Source organism: Cajanus cajan, chromosome 3 (assembly GCF_000230855.2).
Source record: "Cajanus cajan strain Asha chromosome 3, NIPB_CcT2T_4, whole genome shotgun sequence".
Taxonomy (NCBI): domain Eukaryota; kingdom Viridiplantae; phylum Streptophyta; class Magnoliopsida; order Fabales; family Fabaceae; genus Cajanus; species Cajanus cajan.
In genome coordinates this window covers 58,311,413-58,318,843 of record NC_138519.1, presented here as the reverse complement: position 1 = coordinate 58,318,843, position 7,431 = coordinate 58,311,413, and the positions used below count along the sequence as shown (strand labels likewise).

The following is a 7,431-nucleotide window of genomic DNA, read 5'->3' as shown; positions in this document are numbered from 1 at the left end:
GCTTGAGAATAATAGAGTGCCTAACCTCTGCAAGTCATATCTGTGCCAGGCGCAAGACTACCAGCGCCGGGCGTGATCGAGACAGAGAGATTCACTCAAACTCTTTGGAAGACCTTGCGCCGGGCGTAAAAGGAAATTGTGTCGGGCGTGTCCTGAGGCAGATAGTACATTAACTTCTCTAGAAGACCTACGCCGGGCGCAAAGACTTATGCGTCGGACGCATAACCCTAATCTGACTCCCCAAGCTCGTATTTGAAGACATTTTCGAGGGCTTCTTCCTCATTCACACATTGGGCGCATTTTAGGAGCTGTGGAAGGGATTCCCGGAGCTTGGAGCCGTTCGTGTGTGGGTCTTTCCTTTGGTTCTTCATTCTCTCTTCATCTCTATTTTGTGTTTATCCTCATTGTTTTGAGTGGTTCTACCCATTATTTTGTGGGGTTAGATGTAACCAACGAATTCTATTGTAATCCTTACGTTTTCAATGATATATATATATACATGTTGTTCATTCATTGTTGTGTATGTTTCTATTCTTAATGCTTGCTTTGGATTGAATCTCCTTTGCATGATATAGGTCCATTGGGTGTTGGAAAATAACCATTGAAACTAGCTCTGAAACAAATGCCTAGTGGGAAATGTATCTAGGAATGGAGCTTGGCCCATTAGTAGTCTTAAACCCTAGCCCGTAATGCGGGTGTAGATATTGGGTACTCAAGGAATTGATATTCAATATCCGCACCTAGGCTCTTGCTCTAAGGGATTAGGTTTGAGTAAACTCATGGATTGACTTAGCAATGTATGTAACAAGAGATTAAGGATTCATTAGTCTGACGTTTGGTGAAATCTGACCCCATAATCTCAAAAAAATCATAATACCATTTCTATCATTTTCCACTCACAACCAAATATTTTTATAGTTAGCATTCCAGTAGTTATACTCTTCAATTAATCTTCACATGACAAACTACAAATTAGAATTATTCTTTAGTCACGAATAGTCAATAAATGTTTATTTTACCTACTAATCCCTGTGGATACGATAATTTTACTACTTGAACGGCCAGTATACTTGTCGTGTTTGAGACCGTTGATAGAATTAAACCGATTTAGAATTATAACAAAAGTATTTCAATGGAAATCTCAACAAGTTTTTGGCGTCGTTGCCGGGGATTAGCAAGGCAATTTAGTATTTATAGCTATTTGTGACTTGTTCCTTTACTTTCATTGTTAATTTCTATGTCAGTAAATGAATTCTTTGGGCTGACTTGTGCACTCTAGTCTTTTGTTTTCTCTTGTATGCAAGGTACTATTCAAACTAGAGGTACTACAGAGCTAATCCAGTTGGCCAACCAACCACTCAGATTCCTGAAGTCTTGGTCTCTGATATTCCTGAGTTCACTATGGAAGGTGAAGGTGGTGCTCACAATGAAAATCAAAACCGGAGGCGCACTATAGGTGATGCTTTCACCTACACTAGCCCGAGGGAGTTCTCTAGCATTGTGAGGCCTTCCATGAATGACAGACTAGCAGAAATAAAGCCTGCACTTCTACAGCTTATCAGCTCTCATCAATTTTCTGGCCTAGATCATGAAGACCCACATACTCATCTCTACACTTTCTATGAGTTGTGTGGTTCAGTTGGAGTTTCAGGGGCTGATGAAGAGGCACTGTTCATGAGGTTGTTTCCATTTTCTCTAAATGGGAAGGCTAAAGCTTGGCTTCATTCTCAGCCAAACCAAAGCCTGACCACTTGGAGGGATGTCGAGACTAAATTCTTAGCCAGGTTCTTTCCCCCGTCCAAGAACACTGAGGCCAGAACTGCTATTGCTACTTTTGCTCAAGGTGCGGATGAGCCATTATGTGAAGCATGGGAGAGGTACAAATCATTGTTGAGGAGGTGCCCTAATCATGGTTTTGAGGTGGAGCTTCAAGTGCAAACCTTTTGTAATGGGTTACAACCTCAAACCAAGATGATACTAGATGCTTCTTTTGGAGGGTCAGTCATGTTCCGAACTGCTGAAGAGGTTATCACAATCATTGAGTCCATGGCTTCCACTGATTTTAAGAGCCAGCATGGTAGAAGCTCTTCATACAAGAGGGGAGTTTTGGAGCTGAGTACTCAAGATGTAGTGTTAGCTCAAAACAAGATACTTTCCCAACAGATTGAAGCATTGAATCAACAAATGGACAAGCTACCTCAACAACTTCAAGCTATGCAATCTAATTCTCCTCCTATGCAACAAGTGTTATCGTGTGATTTTTGTGGAGGTGACCACCCTAATGGTTATTGTGCCGAATCATCCAATTCCCAAGGTGAAGAAGTGAATTACATGGAAAATCAAGGGCGGCAAAATTTCTCTCAACACCCCTATCCGCAAAATTCAAATAAGGGGTGGAGAAATAATTATGCTGGAAACAAGCCAGATATGAATGCTTCATCAAGTAGCAGGCCTCCACATCAACACCAAAACCCGCCTTTATATGAGAGAACCACCAAGTTGGAAGACACATTGCAACAATTCATGCAATTGTCTATGTCCAACCAAAAGAACACTGATGCTTCAATCAAAAATCTAGAGATACAGGTGGGGCAAATAGCAAAATAGTTAGCAGAGCATCAAAAGGGTTCTTTCTCAGCCAACACCGAGCAAAACCCGAAGGGGCACTTGAATGTAGTATCTACAAGGAGTGGTCGGGAATTTGGGGTGAAGGAGAGTGAGAAGAAGAATGAGAGCGAAGAAAAAATTGACACAGGTGTAGATGATGATGCTAGTGTTGATGAAGAGATCATCTTAGAGGGCCCAGGAGTAAGGAGAGGCAGTATGCTCGGTTCTTAGAGATTTTCAAGACCTTGCAGATTAACATTCTGTTCTCCGAGGCATTAGAGCAAATGCCTACTTATGCCAAGTTCATGAAGGAGCTCCTCACCAAGAAGGGAAAATATTTTGAAGAGGAGACCATCACATTGGAGGCGGGGTGTAGTGCGATTATTCAGAAGATGTTGCCAACAAAATCCAAGGACCCTAGTAGTTTCACTCTTCCAGTCACTATTGGGAGTTTAGCTATTGGGAAGGCTTTGCTTGATTTGGGGGCTAGCATCAATCTTATGCCCTTATCTATGCTTCAGAGGATTGGTGATTTGGAGGTGAAGCCCACTCGCATGACTTTGCAGTTGGCCGATCGATCTGTGAAGTATCCTCATGGCATAGTGGAGGATGTTCTGGTGAAGGTGGACCGTTTCTTGTTTCCCGCTGATTTTGTGGTGATGGATATAGAAGAGGACATTGATGTACCTCTCATTCTTGGCCAACCATTTATGAAGACTGCAAGAGTTCTAATTGATGTAGATGATGGGAAGCTCAAGGTGAGAGTGAATGATGAAGAAGTTAACTTTGATGTTTTTTATGCCATGCACTACCCCAAGGATAAGAGTAGTTGCTTCCGGGTTGATGTAATTGATGGCCTTATTGAAGATACTAGGAAGCATGTCTCTTTTTCCAACCCTTTGGAGAAAGTCTTAATTAATGTGGTTGAATATCTCCATGAAGAAGAAGATAGAGAGATTGAGGCATGTTTGAAGAGCCTTGACTCATATAAGGAGGTGACACCGGATTCAGTGCATATAGAGGATTTGAAGGAGGAAGGGGAGGTGATTACCCCTAAGCTTGAGTTGAAAATACTTCCTTCTCATCTCAAGTATGTGTTTCTAGAAGAAGGTGGAAGCAAACTGGTTATCATAAGTAGCTCTTTATCCACATTGGAGGAGGAGAAGCTTGTGAAAGTGTTGAAGTTCTATCAAGGGGCAATTGGTTGGTCTATTTCTGATCTCAAGGGAATTAGCCCAGCCTATTGCATGCATAAAATATTTATGGAGGATGAGTACAAACTGGTTGCTCAACCACAGAGGAGGCTTAATCCTGTGATGAAGGAGGTGGTGAAGAAGGAAGTGATTAAATTGCTGGATGCCGGTATAATCTACCCGATCTCTGATAGTGCATGGGTGAGCCCTGTACAAGTGGTTCCAAAGAAGGGTGGCATGACGGTGATTCAGAATGAGAAAAATGAGTTAATTCCTTCTAGAACGGTCACAGGGTGGAGAATGTGCATTGATTATCGGAAGCTCAATAAAGCTACGAGGAAGGATCATTTTCCACTCCCATTCATGGATCAGATGCTTGAGAGATTAGCTGGCCAAGCTTATTATTGCTTTCTTGATGGGTATTCAGGCTACAATCTGATTGTGGTTGATCCAGAAGATCAAGAGAAGACCGCTTTCACTTGTCCTTTTGGTGTCTTTGCTTATCGGAAGATGCCATTTGGACTGTGTAATGCTCCTGCAACATTTCAGAGATGTATGTTGGCTATATTCTCCGACCTGGTGGAGAAGAGCATTGAGGTTTTCATGGATGACTTCTCTGTGTTCGGATCTTCATTTGATGAGTGCCTAGCCAATCTTGAAGTGGTGCTTAGAAGATGCTTGGAGATCAACCTTATCCTCAACTGGGAGAAATGCCATTTCATGGTGACCGAGGGGATAGTTCTAGGGCACAAAATCTCTCACAAGGGCATTGAAGTTGACCCAGCCAAAGTGGAGGTAATAGAAAAACTTCCTCCACCCATCAATGTCAAAGGTATTAGGAGTTTCTTGGGGCATGCTGGCTTTTATAGGCGATTTATAAAGGACTTTTCAATGATAGCCAGACTCCTAAGTAATCTTCTAAACAAAGACACTCCTTTTTGTTTCAATGATTCTTGTCTGAAAGCTTTTGAAGCTTTGAAGGCTAGACTTACCTCTGCACCCATAATCACTGCGCCGGACTAGAAACTAGATTTTGAACTCATGTGTGATGCTAGTGATTATGCGGTTGGGGCAGTCTTAGGCCAAAGGAGGGCTAAAACTTTTCATGCCATTCACTATGCTAGCAAGGTTTTAAATGAGGCACAAATCAATTATGCCACCACTGAAAAAGAGTTGCTAGCCATAGTGTTTTCATCGAAAAAGTTTCGATCCTATTTGATTGGTGCCAAAGTGGTTGTGTTCACAGATCATGCAGCCATTAAGTATTTACCCACCAAGCCGGATTCCAAGCCAAGACTCATAAGGTGGATTCTCTTACTTCAAGAATTTGATTTGGAGATCAAAGACAAGAGTGGCAAGGAAAATCTGGTTGCTGACCACCTCTCAAGGCTTATAAATGATGAGGTGACCCTGAAGGAGAGGGAGATCCTGGAGGAGTTCCCTGATGAAAAAATTTTTATGGTGCAAGAGCGACCTTGGTTTGTTGACCTAGCAAACTTCAAGGCAGCTGGAGTCATACCTGAAGATTTCACATGGCACCAAAGGAAGAAGTTCCTCCGTGATGCTACCTATTATGTGTGGGATGACCCTCATTTGTTCAAGATTGGTTTAAACGGCCTGTTGAGGAGGTGTGTTTCAAGAGAAGAGGCCAAGAGTATTTTGTGGCACTGTCACAACTCTCCTTATGGAGGGCACTTCAATGGAGAAAGAACAGCTGCCAAGGTGCTTCAAGCTGGATTTTACTGGCCGACACTCTTCAAAGATGCCCACAGTCATGCCAAGCAATGTGACAGTTGTCAGAGGGATGGAGGAATCACAAGGAAGCGCGAGATGCCCTTACAGAACATGCAGGAAGTTGAGGTGTTCGATTGTTGGGGCATAGACTTTGTTGGACCACTGCCTTCTTCCTTCACAAATGAGTACATTCTTGTGGCAGTGGACTATGTCTCAAAATGGGTTGAAGCCATTGCTACACCCAAGGCGAATGGCAAAACAGTGGTGAAGTTCCTCAAGAAGCACATTTTCAGCTGATTTGGTACTCCCAGAGTACTTATCAGTGATGGAGGTTCACACTTCTGCAATGCTCAGTTGGAGAGGGCTCTAGAACACTATGGAGTCCATCATAAGGTTGCTACCGCCTATCACCCTCAAACAAATGGTCAAGCTGAGGTTTCTAACAGAGAGATCAAGAGGATTTTGGAGAAGACTGTATCATCTTCAAGGAAGGATTGGTCTACAAAGCTTGATGAAGCTCTATGGGCTTATAGAACTGCCTTCAAGTCTCCAATTGGTCTCACTCCCTTTCAATTGGTGTATGGGAAAGCTTGCCATCTTCCTGTAGAGCTGGAGCATAAAGCTTATTGGGCTTTGAAGATGTTGAACTTTGATCCTCTCAGTAGTGGTGAGAAGAGGAAGTTGGAGCTGCATGCTCTTGATGAACTGAGGCTCCAAGCCTATGAATCATCCAAGCTATACAAAGAAAAAGTCAAGAGCTATCATGATAGGAAGATTCTCAAGAGAGAGTTAGGGCAGGCCAGTCAGTGCTGTTGTTCAATTTTGAGGCTCAAGCTCTTCCCTGGAAAACTGAGATCTAAATGGTCTGGCCCTTTCAGAGTCAAGGAGGTGAAACCCTATGGTGCCATAGAAATTGAAGATCCTGAGGCACAAAGAAGCTGGGTTGTAAATGGATAGCGGCTGAAACCCTACTTGGGTGGAGAAATCGAAAGACTCTATTGTATCCTTTCTTTTAGAGACCCTTAAGGTCTCTTCTTGTCAGGCTCGGGACATTAAATAAGCGCTTCCTGGGAGGCAACCTAGAGATCTGAACTCTAATTTACGTGTTTTTCAGTTCCTCTGTGTTTTTAACTTTGATTGTTAATGTGTGCTATAATTGTATGTTATACTTGGTTATGGGACTTGTTTTGTGACTGTTTATGATGTTCTGTGATATGTGTGTTGTAGTGTGTTATATGTGTTTCGTGTTATGTGTTAATTGTGTGAAGCATGCTTGAGTAGGTAGATATAGGTTAAATATGTTAGGAGTGTGAGGAGTGAAAAATCTAGGTGAAATCTTCATAGAGTTGATCGCGCTGATATAGCCACGCCCGTGCCGAGCGCAATTTCTATTGCGCCCGACCCATCATTCAAAAGAGCCCTAGAACGACCACGCCGGGCGCATTTTCAGGCATGCCGGGCGCATTGAAAGCTAGAGGCTCCAGGGGGTAGCAAGCCCGATGCACTCATGAATGCGCCCAGCGCATTAATCACTGGAAGGTCTCAGCATTAATTACGCTGGGCGCGTATTTGCCAAGCCCGGCGCATTGAATGCTTGCACGTTAGTAACCCTAATTAATCCCGGCGCTACGCGGCAGCGCCCGGCGCGACACCAGAGTAGGGCAACCTTTGGACTTCTTCTGATATGGTGCCCGGCGCACGAATAGCACGCCCGGCGCGTCGTTTCAGGTTCCCCTTAATCACTCTCCCCTCTTCCCCACTCTCATTTCAACTTCCCCAACTCCCTCTCATCTTCCAAAACCGCTCAACCTCTCATCTCCCTTTTCCTCTCAACTCTCACAATCCCTTAACTTCCCACTCACTCGTTCTCTTCATCACTCTCTCAAATCTCTCAGCC

The 7,431-nt window shown here is 43.4% G+C and overlaps 1 non-coding gene across 1 annotated transcript; it reads right to left on the bottom strand.

Annotated features, from left to right (window-relative positions):
* Positions 1 to 1,810: 1,810 nt before the first annotated feature.
* LOC114915474 (small nucleolar RNA R71) lies at positions 1,811 to 1,916 on the bottom strand. Its single transcript, XR_003803512.2, has one exon. It is a non-coding gene; the product is annotated as a small nucleolar RNA R71 (small nucleolar RNA).
* Positions 1,917 to 7,431: the final 5,515 nt, after the last annotated feature.